Here is a 26,328-nt window from a genome sequence, read left to right on the forward strand (position 1 = left end):
ATTTAACAATGGATTTATTTTTATGAGTAAAGGAAAGAAGACACGAAAGAGAATGCAAATTCTGCCTTGAAGGAAAAGATGTTTGTTACATTCTCCTTACTCTAATGGCATTGGTGGCATGCTTTTCCTCAGTATTTACCTTTCTTCCTTCTAAAATGCAGGAATTCAATGTTGAATGACTCAAACGTTTTTTAAACTTTTTTCTTTTAATAAAGTTAGACTTTTTTAAATCACAAAAGTAATACATACTTGTGAAAAACAATATTACCCCGAGTCTTACCACTTAATTAACTAACTACTGCTCTAAAATTGTGTGTATATTCTTTTTTTTTTTTTTTTGAGACAGAGTCTCGCGCTGTCGCCCAGGCTGGAGTGCAGTGGCCGGATCTCGGCTCACTGCAAGCTCCGCCTCCCGGGTTCACGCCATTCTCTTGCCTCAGTCTCCCGAGTAGCTGGGACTACAGGCGCCCGCCACCTCGCCCGGCTAGTTTTTTTGTATTTTTTAGTAGAGACGGGGTTTCACCATGTTAGCCAGGATGGCCTCGATCTTCTGACCTCGTGATCCGCCCGTCTCGGCCTCCCAAAGTGCTGGGATTACAGGCTTGAGCCACCGCGCCCGGCGTGTATATTCTTAAATTATCATGATGTCATGTATTTATAAATATTATATATGCCAATTTTAGTACTTTTTAATGATTGTGCAGCCAAAATATAATTATTGAAAAACATTTAGAAAGTACCAGAGAATTTAAAGAAAATAAACACCCTTGGCCAGGTGTGGTGGCTCACGCCTGTAATCCCAGCACTTTGGGAGGCTGACGCAGGCAGATCATCAGGTCAGGAGTTCTAAACCAGCCTGGCCAATATGGTGAAACTCTGACTCTACCAAAAATGCAAAAATTAGCCGGGCATAGTGGTGGGCGCCTGTAGTCCCAGCTATTTGGGAGGCTGAGGCAGGAGAATTGCTTGAACCTGGGAGCAGAGGTTGCAGTGAGCTGAGATTGCATCACTGCACTCCAGCCTGGGCAACAGAGTGAGACTCTGTGTCAAAGAAAAAAAAAAAAAAAAAAAGAAAAAAGAAAAGAAAAAAGAAAAATAGAAAATAAACACCCTCATCTAGGATTCCAGCACCTAAAGAGATGGGCATGATATGCATCTTGGTGTATTTTCCTGCATCTTTTTTCTGTGTATGCATATTTTGTTTAGTGAAATGCTGCATATCTTGATTTTTAAGCAGAAATAGCAAAGGAACATCATTATAGTCTGAAAATGATAAATCATGTGCTTTGTGATAGATAAATCTTTTCCAATTAAAAAAGGACCCACCAGTGTGTGTGGCATTCAAGTATGTAGAAAACTGTTATTCAGGTACCTTGGCATTCAATATGGCATTTAATGGTCATTATTTTGTGCTCTGTTTTTGAAGGGGAGAGAAATTTACTTCTTATTCAAGAAGTAATTTGTGACAGTGTTTCCACAAGTGATTTAGCTGTCATTAGCAAGTTCTAGAAGAGTACTGCAGCAAACATTATTTTAACATCATTTTATGTGTCACGACAAGAGAGTTCATATTAATTGCGGGGAGTTGATTGTGGCTGCACAAGCTCATGTCTTAGTGCCAAGAAAAGCTAAGCTGAAAAGCTGCACGGAGGCAGTCATGCCTGGCTCACCGGGAGATCCAGCCCCAAGTGGCCACCAGAGGCTCGCACTGGGTGTCTGACTTGGGAGGCTAAACTGACTCTGGGAAGTTACAAGTTTCTTTTCAACTCTGGTTTCTCCATTTTTTCATTTGAAATTTTCATTTATTGTTTCATTGATTATTTTCTAAGATAATTTTTTCAGGGAGGGAGCACAATGATGATTTTCTGAGTGTGTGTGAATGTAAACATGTTTTCTCAGTGACACACAAGGAAGTCAATCAATACAAAATAGTACAACATTCTCGGGTCACAGTTTTGTTCCTCAAAATTCTGTATCAATTGCTTCATGGTTTTCTGGCTTTTTGTGCTACAGAGATGTCTGAGGCAGCCTACTTTTGACTTACTTTTAGGAAGCTTATTTTCTCGCCTTGGTGCAAGATTTTTTTCTTTTGTTTTACAATTTAAAATACTGCCAGGATGTGCCTATATATTAATATGTGTTTTCTCTATGAATTTGTCTTGGAATGTCTGTTATTTTTTTTTTGAATTTTTGTTTTTTTTTTTTTTTTTTTTTTTTTTTTTTTTTTTTTTTTTTTTTTGAGACAGAGTCTCGCTCTGTCGCCCGGGCTGGAGTGCAGTGGCCGGATCTCAGCTCACTGCAAGCTCCGCCTCCCGGGTTTACGCCATTCTCCTGCCTCAGCCTCCCGAGTAGCTGGGACTACAGGCGCCCACCACCTCGCCCGGCTAGTTTTTTTGTATTTTTTAGTAGAGACGGGGTTTCACCATGTTAGCCAGGATGGTCTCGATCTTCTGACCTCGTGATCCGCCCGTCTCGGCCTCCCAAAGCGCTGGGATTACAGGCTTGAGCCACCGCGCCCGGCCTAGTTATTTCTTTAATTGTTGCTCTTATTTCAGTTTCCCTTGTTTCTTCTTAAACATACATATTCAATAGTTCCTCTTTATCAACTGTTTCACTTTTCATGATTTCAGTTATCCACGGTACAATACAATGAGATATTTTGAGAGAGAGAGAGAGACCCCATCCATGTAACTTTTATTACAGTATATTGCTATAATTGTTATATTTTAGTGTTAGTTATTGTTATTAATCTCTTACTGTGCCTATTTTAGAAATTAAACTTTATTATAGGTATGTATGTGTAGGAAAAACCATAGTGAGTACAGGGCTCAGCACTATTTGCAGTTTCAGGCATCCACTGGGGAATCTTCAAATATATCCCCTGCAGATAAGAGAGACTGCTGTAATTCTGACATTAGACATTCGCTAATCATCTGCCTCACAATTTTCTTTTGTTGACATTTAACTTTGAACTCTGGAAGAGTTCTGAAGTTTGCCCGCCACATATTTTATTTCTAAATTCTGCTCTTTGAAACTTCTAATACAGGTTTAAATTTTGATTTTGGTTTTGGTTTCTTTGTGCCCCTTCTTATCTTCTCTTTTCTCTTTGTCTCACTCCATTATCTTTCCATCTCAATCTGTAGCTTTTTACTCCATTTCATGAAGGTAATACCATCTTGTTTCCTGTCAAGGATGCACACTTTTGTCTGAATTTTCTTCTTAATGTGTATCATCTTATGAGATCTGTCTCTTTCAGTCTTCAGGGTAATGGTGCCCTCTGCCTTTCTCTCTGATGGTTTTGAGAGGCAAAATTTATTTCTGGTGACTCATTTTTTTTTACTAATTTTTAAGGAGAGCTTGACCTACTCCTAGAGTTTGTCAGGTGTGATGAGCACATCGTTCTTAGCCCTGCTTTCTGTTCATGTCCATGCTAACTAAATCTCCTCAGATCTATAGCTGTTGGGCAGGTGAATATGCACAATGCTGGTAAAATCCCCACTACCTAGTGGACTTCCATTCATTACAGAACATCCACTGTATGAAATGAGATGCAGGGAAGAACTACATTTTTTAGCATGGGCTGCTAATGGGGCTCTTTTTACCTCCATCCCCAAGAAGGCCACTTTGTACTTAGGACAACTACTCCCCCAGGTACAGCATTCCTACTGCCACACCCTGCGCACAACCCATCCTCCCACGCCCTGCCCACTCTACTGAACCCACCAGATTTCTAGTTAGTTGGTTTCCAGGATTTGGAACCTTTGACTTGGGTTAGAAAGAGAGGCACTAATGGGGAATAAAGATAGGTTGCCTCATGAGGACTCCTATCAAAGAGGTTTGACTGCTAGGTTTTCTAGATGTCTACATTTCTGTGTGAAGTCTGAGCATTCAGGAGAGAGGGGGGTCTTTCAGGGATGTAAGCTTGCTTGTTTCAGATGCATGACACAAGTGGTTCACTCATTGTGCTTTTCAATATAGTTCCATTGGCTTCGATTAGGATGGAGATTCTGCCTAGATTTTTGGCATTTGGTGGGCTTCCTTTAGTGTTTAGTTAAGTTCTGCTCTCTTCTATGAGAAAATGAAAAAATAGAAACTTCTAGAGAGAATATTTTATGCCAGGAATTCTTGAAATTGGCTCATAGTGACAGTGTTCAGCTTTTTGAATCAAGCTCCTCTATTCTAGTTTGCTTTGAGTGCAACCTATGAAATGACTTTTCACTTTAAACTCTGTTCTGTGTATCATTCAGCCACTCGGGGTTTTAACAGAGGGGCAGGAAGATTATTAGTAGGAGACGATTAATCATCACAGGGCATTTGCATCACCTCTTTTGTGGGATTTCTCTGTGTGGTCCCGGTACATTTGTCTTTCTCTGTAAGTCATCATGAAATAATGTTTGTCACTGCTTGTTTTTCTATGAGCAAAACTTACTTACATAGATATTAGAATTATTTTCCTATGTGGAATGTGTCAGATAGGTTTTCATGAGCACTGCGTGAATTTAAGTTCAAAGCTACAATTAAAACTCCAGGCATTATATAGACATTAAAGCAATCTGTTCATACTAAGATACAAACTCATTTTGAATTCTGAGAGAAATTTAGAAAATTTACAAAATTCAGGACAAAAACTCTATGCCATTCTGAGACCACAGTGAGAGCATCTTCTTTCTCATCTGCTGTGAAAGCTTTGAAGAGCCACACTCACAGCTCAGTTAACCTGCTATTGATCTGTGGTTTCTGTGGAAGCAGCATATGATACTTTCTGAGTGTAGGGTTTAGAGTCCAATGCCTGGATTTAATTCCCAGCTCTGCTAATTCCTAGCCCTGTGTCTTTAGGCAGGTTACTTTGCCTCACTAAGGGCACATTCCTTATCTGTAAAATGAGGATAATAATAGTTCTTACATAAGAGTCAATGTGAAGAACAATGAGACCATCCATATGTAGTGTCTAGAACAGTTCCTGGGACATAGGAGGTGCTCTTTAAATCTTAGCTCCTGTTATTGTTATTATTATTATTGGCGTTACTTTATTATTATTATTAGGTCAGTCAAGAGAACTTGTTTGGCAATAAAGGTGAGTCTCGTATTGATGTCTACCTAGGGGATGGGGCGGGGCTCAAATTCTTTGGTTGATTATATATCACAGCACCTTCCCATTGAAAAATGAGGGAAGTTTGATAGTTTATTAACTTCAGTAGCACTTTTGTTATAAAACCAACATGCAACAGGCAGAAACATATGCCAATAGCTAGAACTAAAGACCTCTGCATCACTACCTTTTTTTTTTTTTCAGATAGAGTCTCACTTTATAGCCCAGGCTGGAGTGCAGTGATGCAATCTTGGCTCACTGCAAACTCTGCCTCCTGGGTTCAAGCAATTTTCCTTCCTTACCCTCCCAAGTAGCTGGGACTACAGGTGCATGCCACCATGCCCAGCTAATTTTTTAAAAAATATTTTTAGTAGAGACAGGGTTTCGCCATGTTACCCAGGATAGTCTCGAACTCCTGACCTCAGGTGATCTGTCCGCCTTGGACTCCCAAAGTGCTGGGATTACAGGCGTGAGCCACCATGCCACACCCTATGCATCACTATTCAATGAGCTGTTTTATCAGAACCTAAGGATGTACTTTTTAAAAAGAATATGAAAATAATGTGCCTTTAAATTAAGAATCTGTGATATACAAAATGTATCATTGGATAGTAAATGGTATTAAAAAAAAACTGAGCACTTTGCCTCTATGAGAGAATATATAAATATATCAACATTATAGCACACAACAATAATATACCCTTCATTATCTTATTTTAGATTTATGAGCTGAACCTATCTAAGATCTTAGGTCCCATCAAATTGTCTCTGAAAAGATTATACTTTATTGCATGTGGAATCAGAATAAAATACTAACAAAATATTGACGGAATGGAATGGATATTCAGTTCACTTCAGCACCATCATAAGCACTAGAAATCTCATGGACAGATGGATTAAATATTATTCCAGAAATATCATGTTTACAGTTAATTTTTTTATTCTTTACACTTTCTTAGCTTCTCAAAAATATTGGGATGACTGTTTCAAAAGGTACAATAACCTGAAATTATACCTGGCTTATCTAAGGACTGAATATGTATGATTCTTATTGTAATATCAATATTATTTTTCCATATAACACAATACATAATGGCTTGTACATTATAAAAACAGTTCATTTGTGAAAGCAAAACCTCATGGCAAATTGACCTCACAAAGTCTTTTATTTTCAAGTATCATCATTACAGAATGCTTAGTAAATGTGTAGAACATTGTATTAGTACCAAAACAAATTTAAAACTCTCTGTTTCTAATTTTTCAGGATATGACATGAGATAATGCAGTGATTATAAACTTTTTATGTGCCTAAGAATCACCTGGGGATGGTATGAGAAATTCGGACTCCTAGGCTCCATCTCCAGAGACTGATTTAGATCCAAGATGGGACCAAGGAATCAATATTTTTGCCAATCACTCCACGTGATTCTTCTCTTATGCCAGTGATGTTTCGAGCACATTTTGAGTAACACTGAAATAATTCTTGTGGAGTGCATAGCATGGTGCCTAGCACACATAAACATTTCTTTCTTTATTTCTTTTTTTCTTTCATTTTTTTTTTTCTTTTTAAAATGACCCCTCTTTTTCCCCCGACCAACTCACTAAGCCATGTTGTGGGAGTAGAGCACACTAAGAGAGTTGCAGTCTCAGAGTTGGTGGACCGTGTGGGAGGCTTTGGTTGGAGGGACCAGTTATTGATCCTATTTCTTCCCACTTCTCCCAGGACCTTGTCCTTTAGAGCTATTGATTATTCTTTTTATTTTTTTACTCTTTATTTCACGGCTCCTCTTTAGACTACATATTAGCTCAATCTTCGTCATAAACTGTTTTAAAGCAATTCCTTTGAAATTGCTCAAGCTCCCGTTCCATCTCTGTCTCTGAACCTCACTACCAAAATTCCTGGTTGAAATTATTGAAGAAAAGAGTGTAGAGAGAGAAGAGGGAGAAACTAAAATCAAGTGTTGATAAATGCCTACATGTAGGGAGTGGGAAGGATAACTCAAGTTGAAGCAGCAAGCAAAGGGGTAGAGGAAGCTGGGTGCTCCCTGTGTCAGTGTGGGGGGTGCAAGAAGAAGTGGAGGGTCAGCAGGGCTGAAATGCTGATATTTCCAGAGGGATGGGGGCTGAGGCAAGGTCCTGATTGGTGACTGGGATAATATCAGTTCTCTCCCAAGCTGTTTTTATGGAGTAACAGAAGGTTTCCATTGTACTATGATTATGATGGAGAGGGTGCTGAGTATGTGGAGATTCTGCATAGAAGACTCTTCTTCCAATGTATGTAGATTTATGTAAAGAACAGCAGATAAATCAATGAAAAATGAAGTTGAAGTCAGTGTTTACTTACACAAAAAGAGATAAGTTTTGCAATATTCATAATACTTGTTAAACAATAGTAAGGCAGACTTCATTCCAGACCATTGCTATAGGTGCAGGGACCACTGCAAGGGAATTTTGCATGAAGGGAGGAGAGATTATAGGAGTGGCTGGTTTTTCCAAGAGGGTTTTGTAAAATTGACTCCATAGCCACCCTTAATTTTAAAAATCTAATTCTATGCATATCATTCTCAAATAGTGCATTCTATTATAGTTATTCAAAGTTTTGGTCATATTTAACTCCAAATATAATGAAGAAAAGTAGGGATTTATAGCCAGAAGTAGGGTTGGGGATTGGTGGATGGAAAATTAAGAGGAAACATCAGGGATAAGGCGGATTCTGGGAAAAGTGACCTATAGGATTCTTGCTTAAGGCAAGTGGGTGATCAGACCTCACCTGGCGGATGGTGGAGGGTGAGGGGACTTTATTGGATATCAAGAATGGAGGATTCTAACTAAAGTAACATAGCAGTATTCTTGGTAAGAGTGGATAGTGCAGAGATGAACATGGAAGTCCAACAATGAGGCCTAATTGAAAAAAAGCTCAGAGGCGCCTGATTAGAGTTTAGTCAAGGAGAGAATCTTTGTCAGTGTGACTGAGACACTTCACATGCTATAGATGTCTCAGATTGGTACTGTTCTCTGCTAATTGTTTATTGGTAAATGAATTCATTTATTAATTAAGAAACATCAAATAAGAAATATGTTGTTTGGAAAGAACTAACAAGTGAATTCTAAAAATTTATTTATCTTAATCATTATGATTCTAGACCTCCTAGTTTCTTATTCACATTAAAGTAGGCATTTCTGGGCTGTCTCTTTTGCACATCAAGCCTCTCATTCCTAAAGGATCTAATTCAAGCTTAAGCACCAGAATTTTTGGACTTTAGTACCATTCTAGAAATATATCACTCTAAAATCTGAAATCTACAATTTTGAAGAAAACTATTTATAGGAAACTGAAAGCTAAGACAATCTTATAATCACATTCCATTTTTGGTTTCACTTAGTACTTGGGATAAAAATTGATTCTCTGAATATAATTTTGTCACTTTTTTTCCTGTTTACTTTCTTACTACAGCAAGTAGACTCAGTACTAAGTCTGATACAATATACTTATTTCACTAGTGAAATTGAAAGCTGAATGACTAGTGAATTAAGATAGTGAGGATTCTTACTACCAGCTTCCAGTAAGAAAGTTTAGACATTTGTTAAGATGTGATACGGTGCTATCTGCCTGAGTGTTAACCTTATAGTTCAGGAGACACCCAGTGGTTAAAAGTAGGTAATTCCTTGCTGTGGTACAGTGTTAAAAAATTATTGTAAAATATATTTCTTGGCTCAGCAGTGATCACACATTGTTGACGTTTTCTTTCTCAATGAGTATATGTTAAGGTGTTTGTGTGTTTTGATAAAATGGTCTTGACTTTATATATAAATTTTCTTTGAATAATAAAACACCAATAATTTTGAAAATGTTAGAAATATGATTACACTTTTCCTTTAGTTAAAACAAATTATATTTAGAAATGTGGAACAAGTGACTGCATCATAAATAAAAGCCTTTTTGACCCAGAAATTCCAATTCTAGGAATGTATTCAAAATATATAATCAGAGGTGTACATGATGACTGACTTGCTTATATTCACGGATATTTATCATCGCTTTATTTATAATAACAAACTAAGAAGGAAACACCTGTACGGAAGTAAAGTAAAATCATGGCACTGATGTACTAACAACGGCATTTTAATACTATGTTTTGAAAACATTTAATGACAGGCGAAATGCTTACGTTAGGTAAAAATCTTTCTAAATGTAAGATTACAATTCCATTCATATACTTATAATATGTTATCTTGTGCATATTTTTGTATTTGTATAAAATAGGAAAAAACTGAAGTTAGTTGTCTTGGATGACAGGATTTTAAGTAATTATTATTTCTTCTTACTACTTTTCTTTATCTTAAATGTATTTTTTAAACCAGATGAAAAAGAACAATAAGCAGCATAGATAATAAAAGAGTAAGAGAAGAGTGTTTTAGCAATGACCAGAAAAGTACCCATGCATGTGTCTGCTTAGACCTTAAAGACAGAAGTGTTGTGTATTTGAGTTTTTTTACTTTGGGGCCCCTAAGAGATACTTTCAGAGCAAGGCTGCTGCTGCTATGTGTGTGTGTGTATATGTGTGTATGTTTTGTGTGCTTGTGTGTGAGGGTGGGAGCACACACAGATGTGTTTGAGTAGAAAAGCACCTCTTAAATATAGACAGAAAATAAGGGCTTAAGAACAAAGACAACTTGGAGGGCAAGAATACTGAAATATTTTTAGTTCATGTTCTTTTTGGAATCTGATGAAACTGTGATCTTTTCTCTGAAAGCTACACACATGTACGAATACAAAAAATATCCTCCAAAATGTTACATACAATTTAAAGAGGTTTATATGCACACGCCATCCCCACACTTGCAGGGACAATCTTACCAAGTAGGTATATTTAGGAGACACTATGTAATAGTATTTTCCTAGAAGGCTTGTTGATGTCTGAAATTCTACCATTAACAATATCCTTAATCTTTCATTGCCTTTTTCTACATCTTGTTTTAAACTGTAGGTATTTCTAGTTAATATATTCATTATTAATGTCCTTGAGAGAACTAGTTTGGCAGGAAAGGAAGAGAATAATGTAAGCATTTTTTTTTTTTGTAGATTTTCTGTAAAGGTAGTAGAGAACTAGAGATCATTTGATGAAAATAGCTAACACTTACATTAGCATTATATACACATGCAAATACCTGTGTGCACACATGGGCACACACATGCCCCTTATGGCAACCTCATTCTCCTGATAAGGAAATTGAGGCACAGCTTGATTAAATAACCCATCTAAGGCCACACAGTTTTTTAATAATAGAACTCAGAATTGAAATCACTTTCCAGAGTCTGTGCTTTTAACTAGTATCTGATACTCATAAAATTACCTATATTATGAAGTCTGTCTTATAAGATGGAGGCCAACTCCATAGACTTTCTTACTTCTGTTGTCATTTTTTTTTTTTTTTTTTTTTTTTTTTTTTTGTTATTCCTTTCTCTACTTCTTCATTTCCCTCTTTCTTCCTTGTGTGATGCCCTCTTTTCATTCAGGAAGATTCTATAGCAAGTTCAGTCATTTCCAATTCCCATGATGTAGATATAGCTATTTGCCCTTTGTAGGTAGGAGATGAGGCTCTGAGGGAAGCAGAGGCAAGGCAGAGGCAGAGCCCTAGAAGAGTAGTATTTTCCTGACTCCTGGTCAGTGCAGCAACCTCAGGACTAAAAAGACTTGAGCTGGACTACCTTGAGGGGTTCCACTTGAGATGACACACGGAAACTGAGTAATCAGAAAACAACAACAACAACAATGAAAAACTCACTGGAGTGTGCTCACCAAAGTGGGTGTTATTATGGCCCTAGAACATGGGACATTTCATTCAGTATCTGAATTTATTTATTTATTTATTTATTTGAGATGGAGTCTTGCTCTGTCACCTGGGCTGGAATACAATGGCGCGATGTTGGCTTACTGCAACCTCCATCTCCCAGGTTCAAGTGATTCTCCTACCTCAGCCTCCCGAATAGCTGGGATTACAGGCACGCACCATGCCCAGCTAATTTTTATTTTTAGTAGAGATGGGGTTTCACCATGTTGGCCAGGCTGGTCTCAAACTCCTGACCTCAGGTGATCCACCTGCCTCGGCCTCCCAAAGTGCTAGAATTACAGGCATAAGCCACTGCACCTGGCCTCAGTATGTGAATTTCTGTGTAATGTTAAGAGTTAATGATAAGGCTTATTCATTATGACTTAGTATTTTTTTGGAGCCAGCATATCATATTTACTGCTTTGCACTTGCAGTAGCACACATTTATACTTCTTTTGATAATAAAAGTGATTTGTACTGATTTGGTTGCCACTTAAGCTATGGTATTAAAAGAACATTTGTAAATATGAGTCACAGTTTTATAGTTGCTAGTGTTGGAGAATCTGCCTACACTTTTGAAAGACAATCTTTTTCTAGACACTATTTTCTTTTTTTTTTTTTTTTTTTTTTTGAGGCGGAGTCTCGCTCTGTCGCCCGGGCTGGAGTACTGTGGCTGGATCTCAGCTCACTGCAAGCTCCGCCTCCCGGGTTCACGCCATTCTCCTGCCTCAGCCTCCGGAGTAGCTGGGAGTACAGGCGCCTGCCACCTCGCCCGGCTAGTTTTTTGTATTTTTTAGTAGAGACGGGGTTTCACCGTGTTAGCCAGGATGGTCTCGATCTCCTGACCTCGTGATCTGCCCGTCTCGGCCTCCCAAAGTGCTGGGATTACAGGCTTGAGCCACCGCGCCGGGCCTCTAGACACTATTTTCAAATAAAGCATGTATTTTCATGTAGAAACACAATACTTCTTGCCGTTTTATAGGACAACTACTAAGTTATGGAGTAGATTCTTAACAAATATGTCAAAACTTACATATTTTAATGAGAGTTTTTATCCTGAAAAATACATTTCATGAAGTCTAAGAAATGTGTCATTATACAATTTTATCATTGTGGAAATGCCAGAGTGTACTTACACAAACCTAGATGGTAGATACAGCTTTATTTAGATATAGTTTTTCATATGGAAAACGAAATGTCTCAGCATCATGACCGAATATTAGTCATTTCTCCTACTTGACCTGCAATGCCAATATCATGTGCCATATATCGAGTTTCTGTATATGCTCCATTATAAGCTTATGGGACCACTGTTCCATATACAGAAAATGCAGTCTGTTGTTGAGTGAAATGCCCTTGTTCAGCACATGACTATATATGTTTCTTATTATATCACAATATCACATACTCTAAAGGCTGATCTGGTCCAAGCTAACAAAGCTTAAAAGCAAATCTCAAAAAAATCAAACTGTTTCCAAGTAATTTAACAGTATCCCATTATTAGAATCATGAACTAGTTCTAAGCAAAAAATTATATTTTCTATCCCATAAGAAGTTATTATTTTATAACTGAAAATATAGTAAAACTCATAGAAAATTTTCAGCAGCCACTAAGTCTTCTTATGCGTAAAAATCAGACCCACTGGAGTTGTCCTGCAGAGGTCAGTCTGTTCCATTGCTACCTGGGCCAGGACTTTGGGTCTCTCTCTTTAGAGCCAGGATTTTCAACCTGTGGGTCACAGACCTCAGGATATGTTGTAACTCATTTAACCCTCAAAATCACCTTCTGTGGTATGAGTAGAGTTATTCACCCTACTCAGAAAACTGGTGTTGAGAAATGTTCAGAAACTTGCCTAAGATCTCATAGCTGGCATTTGGTAGAACAGGACTCTTGCTATATAAATCATAAGGTAGGACCATTGTCCTAGAGAATGTGATGCCTTTCTTCACAGAGTCATGAAGTCTCAAGGTAAAACATGTGGCTTCACTCAGGGAGCCCTTTCTGATACTTAAGGTGACAGTGACACAGCAACTCTTTGCCTGGCTCTTGGAACTTCATTGTTATTTTGAAAAATTTAAAGACCCGAGTTCTGATTGATTCAGTAAAAAATTTTTTTCTCTGAACTACAATAGATATACCAAAAAGTAGGCAACTAATTCTTTTCATGCCTTCTTGCAAGAAATGATGCAATATCATATATAAATGAGCTTGTTTTGAGGGTTTCAACTTACTGTGAGTAGATGAATTCTGTCCTGAGGGTGGATCCAGCCCTATCACTAGTTAGTGAATATGCAGATCTAGCAAGCTAAGAGATCTGTCCATGGCAGGGTAGAATTTCTAAGGACTGATGCTAATGTTAAGGAGTATGAGTGTGAAGAAAAACTAAGCACAAGGAAAACTAAGCACAAGGTGATATGAAGCCAGAGGACGTGGAGAACCTTGCACCTGGAAGCAAGGGAGGACTCATGGGGGTCAGACAGTAACCTGAGAAGACCAGGAAACAAACCAGATCCTGGAAGAAACTGATGATCCCAAACTCATGTGACTATAGGGCTATTCTGGATCTGCGTCACTTCAGAATAAATATCCTGATCCTGCATTTTGTTTCATCTCATACCATACATGCCTGTACCCAGCATGCTTTGGCTGCACTGGCTTCTTTCTGCTCCTCCTGCTTACCAAGCCCATTCTTACCTCAGGGCCCTTGCACGTGCTGCCCTGTCTACCTAGAATGCCTCTCTCCCTCATCCCATACTTACATGGTTGGTTTCCACACAGCAGTCAGGTGTTAGTCAAATGTCACTTCTTCATCCATCCTGTCTGAAGCAACCCTGAGCCAATCACTCTCTGTTACCTCATCCTGTTTCACAGTCTGTTCAGGACTCACCACTCTCTGAAGTCATCTTGTTTTTTTGTTGACTTATTTAAAGGCTGAGTCTTTCTACTGGAATGTAAGTGCCATGAGAGCAGGAGCTTTTTCTGTTTAATTGGTCATTATATCCCCATTGCGTAGAATAGGACCAGGCTCACAGTTTTCCCAATGAATAAATGAACAAATGAATATGTGAAGTCAGATGCAAATGAAGAAAGGGGGCCAGGTCTTGTACATCAGCCAAAACAACATGTAATTAAACTCTGATTACCAATCTGAACGTAAGGAGTCTGCTCTGTATATGGGTGCATTTCTAGGCTTTTGTGTTGTATTTTCAGTGCCAGATGTCAACAAAGGGCTTAATAAATACTTGTTAGATAAAAATTTAATGAAAGATCATTTTACATATTCCACTCTCACTTCAGCTGAACTACATTGGTCCTTTGTGGACTAAGTAATCCAGGCAGCTCTGAGAGCAAGCCAGTCTTTAGGGGAACAGATCATACCCACAAGAAAGTTGAGGGACCCTCCGTTAAGTTAAAAACCATTTCATTTATTAGTAAGTCATTTTCAGCATGTATATTAAGTTTAAACAGTTATTATTTTTAACTTAATAGTTTCATCACAGCCAAAATATGAGCTTTTAAATTCTCATTGGCAGATCCTAATTGGCATATTGTAACTAGTGGAATCAATTTATAGACTTTACAGGTGAGCTTTACTTTACTGAGGTCCAGTATGTGGGCTTTGATGTAGCGAATGGAATCTGTAATTAGCCCAGGATTGAAACATAGCCTTCCTCAATTGTAGCTAAGATCAAAAGCTAATAGCTGGAGTTTGGGACAGCTATGTCACATTGAAAACTGACCTAGCCTCCTTCAGTTTCCTCGTTGGAAAATGAGAGATTGAGATAGGTAATGAAGTTGAAATGGATAATGCTACTGCTGTATTCTTGTCTTTATTTCTTATGTCCAGTCTTTTATACAGAATCCATTTGTACATTAAGGTTGTCAGAAGCTATTTGTTATTATTTGTGATAATTTTAAAAAGACTTGCAATCTGGATAAAATGTAGGTTATCCCCTCCTTTTACCATCTCACATATCACACCTGCATCACTAGCTTCTTAGTAGCCTCTTGTGTTTTTATCACATATGTCTAGGTTTTTTCTTTCCTTGGTTGATGGCAGTAAGTGTATGCTTGGGAGAGACTATTTATTTATTCTACAGATGATGCCTGGGAGCCTGAACTCCTGCAAATGCCTGTGAGGCCCCTTGAGTGGCTGGTGAGTGGACACATAGAGATGGTGCTTTGAGGACAGCAAGCTAAGTTTTGAGTTTGGGGCATGCTAAGGCAAAATTTACCAAGAAGGGAAAGAAGACTTCAGTTCAAACTTCCATGGCATGCATTTCCAATAAATTAGAAAATATAAATTTGGCTCAATATTTCTTCTAAATATTAAAGAATGAAACCGAATTATTCTCAATTATGCATATAAGATATTTATTGCATAGATATAGAACACTTTAACGTGTTATATGCTGGCTAATTTATGTATTATCTTACCTTGTGTATTCAATATTTACAGTACATTATTCACACTTTATAGACCTTGGAGCGTATCCCCATTTTACATTATAAAGCTTTATACTTGGCCGGGCGCAGGGCTCATGCCTGTAATCCCAGCACTTTGGGAGGTTGAGGCAGGCGGATCACAAGATCGGGAGATCGCGACCATTCTGGCTAACACGGTGAAACCCTGTCTGTACTAAATATACAAAAAATTAGGTGGGCGTGGTGGCACGTGCCTGTAATCCCAGCTACTCAGGAGGCTGAGGCAGGAGAATCGCTTGAACCCAGGAGGCAGAGGTTGCAGTGAGCCAAGATCGCACCACTGCACTCTAGCCTGGGCGACAGAGCAAGACTCTGTCTCAAAAAAAAAAAAAAAAAAAAAAAAAAAAAACTATATGCTTGCTTCTTTGGAATATAGATATTCATAAGAAAGAGATACAGGATATGAAGGTCTTGTTGAGAAAGCAACTGTGTATTTTACTTTTCCTTTTTCCCCCATTTATTTTCTTTTTCTCAATTAAAATAGTTACGTAAGAAAACACAGAAAAGCCCAGGAAGGATTTTTTAAAAATTACTCTTCACACCATCAGAAAATAACCTCATATGACCTTAAAGGATCATACGATACATACTATTTTATAATTTGACTTTTCTTAGTATAAAATATGAATAATTTGTTTTTAATGAAGTGTTCTTCTAAGACATGATTTTTAATAACCAGATGATATTTCATCCTATGGCTGTCCCATAACATAACCCCCTATTATGGGAGGCAGTGTAGGTAGGTAAGAGATTAGGGTCTGAAGCAGATACCCTGCCTTTTACTAACTGTGACCATGGCCAAGTAATTTATTCCTTCTGTTCCTCAGTCCCCTCACCCATAAAATGGAGATAACAATAGTATTGGGTCTATATTGGTTTATGTTGTTATGCATGGTATTTAAAACACTTAGACTACATAGAATAATTTTCTAAGAGGCTTTATTCTTGGAGCATTTTATCCTATTATTATCTATTATTTTATTATTCTAATAGAATAATTACCTGGCAAACCATAGTACTCAATAAACATTATTATATTGTTTTCATCTTTTTNTTACTTTTCCTTTTTCCCCATTTATTTTCTTTTCTCAATTAAAATAGTTACGTAAGAAAACACAGAAAAGCCCAGGAAGGATTTTTTAAAATTACTCTTCACACCATCAGAAAATAACCTCATATGACCTTAAAGGATCATACGATACATACTATTTTATAATTTGACTTTTCTTAGTATAAAATATGAATAATTTGTTTTAATGAAGTGTTCTTCTAAGACATGATTTTAATAACCAGATGATATTTCATCCTATGGCTGTCCCATAACATAACCCCTATTATGGGAGGCAGTGTAGGTAGGTAAGAGATTAGGGTCTGAAGCAGATACCCTGCCTTTTACTAACTGTGACCATGGCCAAGTAATTTATTCCTTCTGTTCCTCAGTCCCCTCACCCATAAAATGGAGATAACAATAGTATTGGGTCTATATTGGTTTATGTTGTTATGCATGGTATTTAAAACACTTAGACTACATAGAATAATTTTCTAAGAGGCTTTATTCTTGGAGCATTTTATCCTATTATTATCTATTATTTTATTATTCTAATAGAATAATTACCTGGCAAACCATAGTACTCAATAAACATTATTATATTGTTTTCATCTTTTTTAGGTTATAGTACTGTGATGAATATCTTTGTAGAAAAATACTTTTTCTCTTATTTCCCTAAGACACATTTTTGCAAGTAGAATAGCATCTTTGATACATATTTCTAAATCACCCTGCATAGACATTGTAACCTTGTATACTCTCTATGGCACTGTAAGGGTGAGTGATGTTTTTGGAAGTACATGAGAACTGCCTCAGTGAGTTTTGCAAGTGCTCCAAAAAGAATATTGAACAATTGAGACTTATTCAACTTACTCTTCATTTCAATATTTATATCATCTCCAGGCAAAGTTATGAAAAATTCAAAGCATATGTTTATTTTGGGTATGTTTCAAATATTAATCTGATTGTTACTTGAGAAAATATTTGTATTGATGTGTAAGTTTGCATTTGACTATGTTGGTAAGGTGTTTTCCTCCATTGAAACTAACATTTTCTATTTTCAAGAAAAAAGCAGCAAGCCTCGGCAGCAGTCAATCTTCCAGAACCTATGCTGGTGGAACAGCCTCGGCCACCAAGGTCAGTGATTTCCTGAACACGAAAAGTCCCCTACTGTGTTCTACAGGGATATCGTTAGTGGGTGTGGCCTGTAGGAATGGCAAACAGTGTCCAGATACCACTGAAGGTTTTTGAACAAAGTATCATTTCTGTGCTGGAAGAGAGAATATAATTTCTTAATAATGATGTGAATGATTTAAAACCTAGTAAAACCATTTATTGTATAAATCTTCTTGGCATATAATAATAAGCATTAAATAAATATTAATTATTATCATGACTATCTGTAGATAATATTAAACTTTTGCGCATACTGTGAGTGAAAACATAGTCCTCCCACTTTAGAAAATAATTCAAATCCTTCTCATGGGCATTAACCACAGCAGGCGCGCTGCTAAGTGCTTTATGTAATTATATCACGTAATCCCCTCACAATCTTCTTCTTATTCCTCTATAACTGAGGAAACCAGAGCTCAACGAGGTTAAATAACCTTGACAAGCTCACAACACCAGTAAGATGGAGATAGGGCTTGAACCCAGGTTTCCTGTCAAGAGGTCTTTGACAGTGCTGGGTCTTATAAGCTCCATCTGAGCAATTTTTGGTAATATAACCTTTCAAAGTTTTGCAACTTATAAAAATCACTGAAACCTCACCTTTCAACACAAGAAAATGGCCAGGCACAGTGGCTCATGCCTGTAATCCCAGCACTTTGGGAGGCTGAGGCAGGAGGATCACCAGGAGGATCACTTGAGCCCAGGAGTTCGTGACCAGCTTGAGCAGCATAGTAAGACCCTGTCTCATAAAATAAAATAAAATAAAATAAAATAAAATAAAATAAAATAAAATAAAATAATAAAATATTATCTGGCATGGTCATATGCACCTAGTCCTAGCTACTCAGGAGGCTGAGGTGATAGAATTGCTTGAGCTCATGAGTTCAAAGTTACAGTGAGCTATGATTTTGCCACTGCACTTTAGCCTAGGCAACAGAGCGAGACTGTGACACAGAGAGAGAGAAGACAAAAGAAAGAGAAAGAAAAGAGAGACAAAGGAAAAAGAGTATAAGAGAAAGAGAGAGAGGAGAGAGAAACAAAAGAAAGAAGGAAAGCAAAAAATGAAAGAAAGGTAAGGAAGGGAGGGAGAGAGGGGTGAAGAAAGAGAAGGAGGAATGGAGAGCGAAAGGGAAAAAACACATTCAAAATAGTTTAAAAAAATCTGTGAAGTTTAACTTGCTCTAGGATCCAACTTCCTCCCAGCATATTGTAACACAGTCAAGAGAAAGAAGCCCAATTTACAGTTTCCTCCTTTTGGTGGAAAGAGCAGAATAGATCTTGTTCTGACCTATCTACGGACTTTCTTAAGAAATTATTTTTGTTTCACCTGACTAGGAACTCAGATAGGCAATGGTGTCATAGTTTGGTTCTAAGCCTGAAAACCACAGAAAGTAGTGGATAGGTGCCATAATGCATGAAAACTACAGAGGGACTGCAGAACCATAAACACCTTGGGCAAGAAATTATGGGAAGAGAGAGATACAACAGAATCTCTAAGTTCCTAAGAAGGAGCAGGAAGTGACTCTTTGGGAAATTAAATCATTTACAAGCAGACCAGAAAAACTGAGTTTGGGGATGCACAAACATAGACTTGAAAACTATAATCTCAGAAAAGATCTGAAAAAAACCTAAATCTTTACTTTGGACTGTTTCCAAGGCTCAAAGTCTCGTTAATTAGTAAATATTTTCCACATCAATCAGCAAAAGCTAGAAGAGGTGGCTTCTTTATTATTTCAAGTACTCATATTTGAACAAAAGATTACTAAGCATACAAAAAATGGAGAAATTAAAATGGAAAGAATAAAATACCCAGAAAATGTTCCTGAAGAAGCATATCAGTTAGACCTACATGGCAAAGACTTCAAGACAACTATCCTAAATATGTTCAAGAATTGTAGGTAGACAAAGAACTAAGGAAATTAGTAAAAATATGTATGAACAAAATTAAAATATTAATAGGAAAATTATAAAAAAGAACCAGACAGTAATTCTGGTTTTGGTAGTGCATTAGGGTAACTACAGTTAACAACAATTTATTGTATATTCTAAAATAATTAAAAGAGAGGAATTGGACTATTCCTAACACATAACACAAAAAACAATAAATGTTTGAGTGATGGATACCCCAATTACCCTGACTTAATCATTGCACATTGTATACCTGTATCAAAACATCACATGTAACCCATAAACATGTGCAAGTATTATGTACTCATAAAAATTAAAAATTAATTCTGGAGCTGCAAAATATAATAACTGAATTGAAAAATTCATTGGAGAAGTTCAACAGCAAACTTGGACAGACAGAAGAACTATCAGTGAACTTGAATGCAAGTCATTTGAAGTTGCCAAGTCTAAAGACCAAAAGGAAAAATGATTGAAAAAAAAGTAAGCAATGCCTAAGGATTTTTGAAACACCATCAAGCAGAATAATATACACATTATGTAAATTCCAGAAGAAGACATTGAGAAAGAAACAGAGAGATGATTTGAGGAAACAAGGGCTGAAACTTCCTAAATTTGAAGAAAGACATACATATACAAATAAAAGAAGCTTAACAAACAACAAGCAGAATAAACACAAAAATATCATATCACGACACATAATAATCAAACTGTCAGAAGACAACCTTTGAAGTAGACAAAGGAAAGTGATTCATCATGTACAAATAACCCTCATAATACTATTAGTGATTTTCTCATTAGTAATCTTACAGGTCAAGAGGCAGTGAGATGGTATACTTAAAGGGATGAAGAAAAAAAACATACTGTCAAACAAGAATTCTACATCCAGCAAAAAATGTTCTTCAAAAATGAGGAGAAATTAAGACATTCCAAGACAAGGAAAAGTGGAGGGAGTTCATTAACACTAGACCTACCTGACAAGAAATGCTAAAGAAAGTTCTTCAAGTTAAAAAGATAAATGAAATGATGCTAGACAGTAACTCAGAGTCATATGAAACTATGTAATTTTTAACAAGTGTAAATACATGAACAAATATAAAAAATAGTATTATCATAATTTAGCTCATGTATCCATTTTTTATTTTCTAAAGAATTTAAAAGACAAATGCATAAAACAGATTATAAGTTTATGCTAATGGGTACAGAATATAAAAAGGTATAATTTTGGGACCTCAATAACATAAAGTGGGTAGGGGGCAAATGTGTTAAAAAGTAGAGTTTTTGTATGCAATTAAATTTACTTGGTATCAATTAAAAATTAGAATCATAATTTTAGGATGTTACACATAATCTTTGTAATAACCACAAAGAAAATATTCCTAAAATATACATAAAAGAAAATGAGAACTGAATTAAAATGTGTCACTAAAAAGTTCAACTAAATACAAAGGAAGACAGTAATGGAAGAAATGAAGCATAAAACAACTGTAAGATGCAGAAAACAACAAAATGGCAAAAGAATGTTATTCTCTATTACTGATTACTTAAAGTATAAATGCGTCAAACACTTTAATCAAAAGAGATAGAATGACAAAATGGATTTTAAAAACAGAATCCAACTGTATGTTATTCATAAGATATTCACTTTAAGTCTAAGAATACATGTAAGTTGAAAGTGAAAGAACTGAAAAATATACCCCATGCAAATAGAAACCAAAAGAGAGGGAAGAAAAGGACATTGTATGATGATAACAGCATCAATTTACCAGGAAGAGATAATAATTAAAAACATATACAAATGGTCTCCAGCTTAGTGAAAATTTGACTTACAATTTTTTAACTTTATGACAGTGTGAAAGCAATACATATTCAGTACCATATTCAATATATTATATGATAGTTTTAATACTTTGTGTTAGATGATCTTGCCAAACTGTAGGCTAATGTATGTGTTCTGAGCACATTTAAGGTAGGTTAGGCTAAGTTATGATGTTTGGTAGCTTAGATGTGTTAAATGCATATTCAATGTATGATATTTTCCATTTAAAATGGGTTCATTGAGACATAACCCCATTGTAAGTTGAGGAGCGTCTGTGTGTGCCAAACATCAGAGCTCTAAAATATACTAAACAAATACTAACAAAATTGAAGAGGAAATAAACAGCCCTACAATAATAGTAAAGGACTTCAATATGCCATTTTCAATCATGGAATGACAACTACACAAAATAAGGAAATAGAGGATGTTGATATGTTTGGGCTGTGCCCCCACCAAAATCTCATCTTGAATAACTGGATCCTTTCCTTACTCCTTATACGAAAATTAATTAGCCATTCTTTACTGCTGCTGGAGACACCACAGCATTCATTGATGGTCATTGGGTGAGAGACAGTTGCTTACACAAACAAATACGAGTTTGGATTTCCTCTTTGCCACTCTTATTTGTCCAGCCCCACTGAGCTTCAGTTTCTTCATCTGTAAAATGAGGGTTGGACTTCTCTTGTCAGAGCTGTTGAGAGGCTTAAATGAAAGAAAATAAATACTAACACTTAGGCCTGGCCCTGGCATTTAGTAGTTGCTGGGGAAATGGACCTCTCCTATGACTGATCTTGTTAGTCTTCATATTCTGTTGTTTCCAGGTCTCCAAATAAGAGATTCTCTAACTAAAAAAGATTAACTTTTATTGTTATTAGGACTTGTATTTAGCATACACTTAAATTATGCCTCTAAAAATGATACACCTCATTAACAAAACACTCACCCAATGAGATTTAGTGAGTTATTTGTAAATGTTCCCAGACTTGCTGTTATCTAAACTTCTGAAGGTTTAGTACACTGTGGAAAACCACACCCAGTTTTTTCTTGACCATAATCATAAGAATCAGACCCTTTCAATTTTTTTTTTTTTTTTTAACGTGGAAGTTACCCTATTTTTCTGAGATGGGATAGTTATAAAGAATTTGAACATCTCTCCACAAACCCTGTTCTATCTTAAGAGCTGGGAGGGGCAGAGCATAACTGGAAGTAGAGATAATTTAGCCACATGTTTATTGCTTTAGTATTTAACAGCAAACTTGATATTCTTTGCTTTGCTTTAAAAACACCATCCTCTCCCATTTCCATTCTTATGTCTCCTGTTTCTCTTTCTCACCATGCTTTTCTGACTCACTTTCCTTTGCCAGTTTCCTGAATGTGAGTTCTCCAGGGTTTGATTCTTCACCCCTTTCATTCTCATATTTTTGACTTTTACAAAGTTTTGAAGAAATGTAATTGCTTATTTCTTCTTTTGATGCCAGATTGGAATGGTTGTAACTCATAGCATTATCCCTTAAAAAATTACATACCCACAGATCATTTAGAAAAGCTGGGGGTAATAGCATAACTTGAAGCCTTTTATTGCACAGTTATCATGTCACACATAAGCAGAATAATATTCTCCCAACATATTCTGTAAAGGCGTGACAGAATAGATAGAATTGGGAGTGAGAACTAGTGCTAGTTTTCTTGATTCTGGAAATAGTTAATTTGAAATTTAAAATAAGTGATAATTTTACAATTATTAATAAAACTTTAAAGTCTTAAAAAGTTAGTACTTAATTTGAAGCATATGTGTAAGCTATGCATTAGAGAATGGTTTCTATATATTGTAGAACTGTTTTATGAGAATTCTTACAGAATGAGGATTTGTGCCCTCAAATGATATCCCTTGTGCTATGCAGTTTTGGGTTTCAAAGATCTAATGCTCTTAAGTGATGTAAATATTTCTAATTCAAAATAATTATTATAAAATAGTTCATAAAATTTAGTTTTTGGTAAATCAGTAGTGAAGATGAGGCTGCAGAAATTATACAGACCCTTACTAAAGCCTATATGAAAATAGTTGTGATCCATAACCAGTCATGCAATTTTATTTCTGGAAGACTTGTCAGACAACTTCTATTTCACCAACCTGACTGTGCAGGTGAGGAAACCGAGGTTCAAATTGCATTAGGAATGTCTCTGTAGAAGACCATGCTATTAAGCAGATGTACTGGTTAAAGTTGTTAGTTCCAATTAGAACCCACTCTGACTAAGCCAAAAAGGAATTTCTTAAGGAACAGGGGCTAGCTGGTAGAGAAATCCAGGAGAGTACAGCAGAAGAAATCTAAAGCTTTACAGCGGGAACAATGCACAGTAACACTATCAGGCTTTCTCCTGCTACCACCACAGCTCAGCTCCTGTCACATGTAGGACTGGGTGCCAGAAATCTGCCACTAACAATGCAGAAGACTCAAACTCCCTATTATAATGTGGATTTCCTGGTGGGCAACAGCCTGCATACGTTGCTCACCTCCAAGCTCATTCTTGTTTGGCACATCTGATTGGCCAGTGTAAATCACATGCCTTCACCCTGCTCCAAGAGAATCTAGGGGTGTGAGTTTTCTGGATCTTGCTTTGGGAAGGCATGGACTGATGAGGTGGGAAATTATCAATATGTGGTGAGGATTTTCAAATGTGTGGCCTTCTGCTGAAAGACAGCTATCCATGACAGAAAGGAAAACAAGAGAATTACCTAATAGAATAGGAGGAAAACTATAGATGATAGACTATTCAGCAACATTAGGCCTTTCAAACAGAATAAAGTCAAACAACTTTCCTCCCAGCCTAGACAGGAGGAGATCTATGAAGGAATAAGCACCTATCAGATAAATACTTTTGTGATTTGGGTCCTGGGTCTGCCATAAATAGCTGTGCTAACTTTGGCAACACAGCTCTCTTCCCAGGTTCTTACTTTCTCATCCATAATAGGAGTGAGGGTTTGGGTTAACTCTTCAGGTACTGTGGAGGGTATACTGACATTCAGGGCCAGCATCAGCCCACAGTACTCTCCTACTATGTGTGGTTTTTGAGATGACTGTGTATTAGACAAGAAAGCATTTTTATTTTAATAATTATGCTTATATTTTAATGTGCTATAAAAAGTAAACTAGCATATCAATTCCTAATCCCATGGCTATTTTCATTTATGGTGAGGCTGAAGTTAAGGTTAAAGTAAATCTATTTCTTTTAAATTAAGTAAACATTATATAGCTATGGCAGGTTAAAAAATACTATGTAAGTAATGTACAAATAATAACTTGAGAAATAAGATCCAGAGCAGTAATTTTCACCTTTTAATGTACATAATGAGTCAGTATGGGTTTTATTAAAATGAAGATTCTCTGTGGTCCCAGCACTTTGGGAGGCCGGACGGGCGGATCACGAGGTCAGGAGATCGAGACCATCCTGGCTAACATGGTGAAACCCCGTCTCTACTAAAACAATACAGAAAACTAGCCGGGCGAGGTGGTGGGCACCTGTAGTCCCAGCTACTCGGGAGGCTGAGGCAGGAGAACGGCGTGAGCCCGCTAGGCGGAGCTTGCAGTGAGCTGAGATCCGGCCACTGCATTCCAGTCTGGGCAACAGAGCGAGACTCCGTCTCAAAAAAAAAAATTGAAGATTCTGATTTAGGAAGTCCGGGATGAGGATGAGATTCTGCTTTTCTAACAAGCTTCCAGTTGATGTGCTGCCACTGCTTTGGCAGCCACATTGAGTAGCCAGGAGACTGAATAGTGCTGAATGTGGGTAGTTTAGGTTACCCATAACCTAAACATCAATTGGAGAATCTGGTTAAAATGCAGATTCTCAGATTCCAAGCCAAGAAATTCTGATTCACCAGGGTGGGGAAGAGCCCAGGATTTCATATATTTAATAGGCATTCCCAGGAGTTTCAGATGCAGATGATTTGAGAACCACACTGGCAGGAAGGACACCCTCAGGGATTGTGATGGCCACAGCACAGCAGTGGAACAACATTGTTTCCCTTCACTCTAAGGAAAGGAGCCCCTTTCCACCTGACTTACAGTGGAAGAATGTTCCGAATTTCTTTTTTCTTTTTTTTTTTTTTTTGAGACAGGGTCTCACTGTTGCCCAGGCAGGAGTGCAGTGGCGTGATCTCAGCTCACTGCAGCCTCCACCTTCTGGGTTCAAGCGATAATCCTGCCTGAAGCCACCCGAGTAGCTGGAATTACAGGTGCACACCATCACACACAGCTAATTTTAGTATTTTTAGTAGAGACAGGGTTTCACCATGTTGCCCAGGCTGCTCTCGAACTCCTGAGCTCAAGTGATCCACCCACCTCGACCTCCCAAAGTGCTGGGATTACAGGAGTGAGCTACCATGCCCTGCCAGAAAATTTGTTTTATAACCATGTGATTACTCATCTGTACTCTTCAGGAGCACAGAAATACATTCAGAGATAGGCATCATTAAGCTGCCTAACTCTGGAAGCTGTGGGGCCCAGGGCCCATCCCTATGGGGTGTGGCCCAAATTAGTCACCCTGTGCTGTTTTTGTCACAGGAGAAATTAATGTCAGTGAAACCTAGATGAGCTGAGTTTTAGTTTATTTTTAAAAGGAATAACAATACTAACGATCAACAACAACAACAAAAAGGGATATATAAGCTATACTTCCATTAAGAAGAATTCTAAGTCCGGGCATGGTGGCTCACGCCTGTAATCCCAGCACTTTGGGAGGCTGAGGTGGGCAGATCACTTCAGGTCAGGAGTTCGAGACCAGCCTGGCCAACATGGTGAAACCCTGTCTCTACTAAAAATACAAAAATTAGCCAGGTGTGGTGGTGCGCCTCTGTAATCCCAGCTACTCAGGAGGCTGAGGCAGGAGTATTGCTTGAACCCAGGAGGCGGAGGTTGCAGTGAGCTATCACGTGACTGCACTCCAGTCTGGGCCACAGAGCAAGACTCCCATCTCAAAAA

General features: G+C 37.3%; 1 protein-coding gene across 1 annotated transcript in view; it reads left to right on the forward strand.

Moving 5' to 3' along the window:
* The window catches only part of CAST (calpastatin), a 117,001-nt gene that overhangs the window by 19,755 nt on the left and 70,918 nt on the right, over positions 1-26,328 (forward strand). Inside the window, 1 exon segment of the mRNA XM_017859661.1 lies at positions 17,521-17,592. The gene's annotated coding sequence lies outside the window, so the exon portion shown is untranslated.

Source organism: Rhinopithecus bieti, unplaced genomic scaffold (assembly GCF_001698545.2).
Source record: "Rhinopithecus bieti isolate Rb0 unplaced genomic scaffold, ASM169854v2 scaffold_50384, whole genome shotgun sequence".
In the NCBI taxonomy this organism is placed as follows: domain Eukaryota; kingdom Metazoa; phylum Chordata; class Mammalia; order Primates; family Cercopithecidae; genus Rhinopithecus; species Rhinopithecus bieti.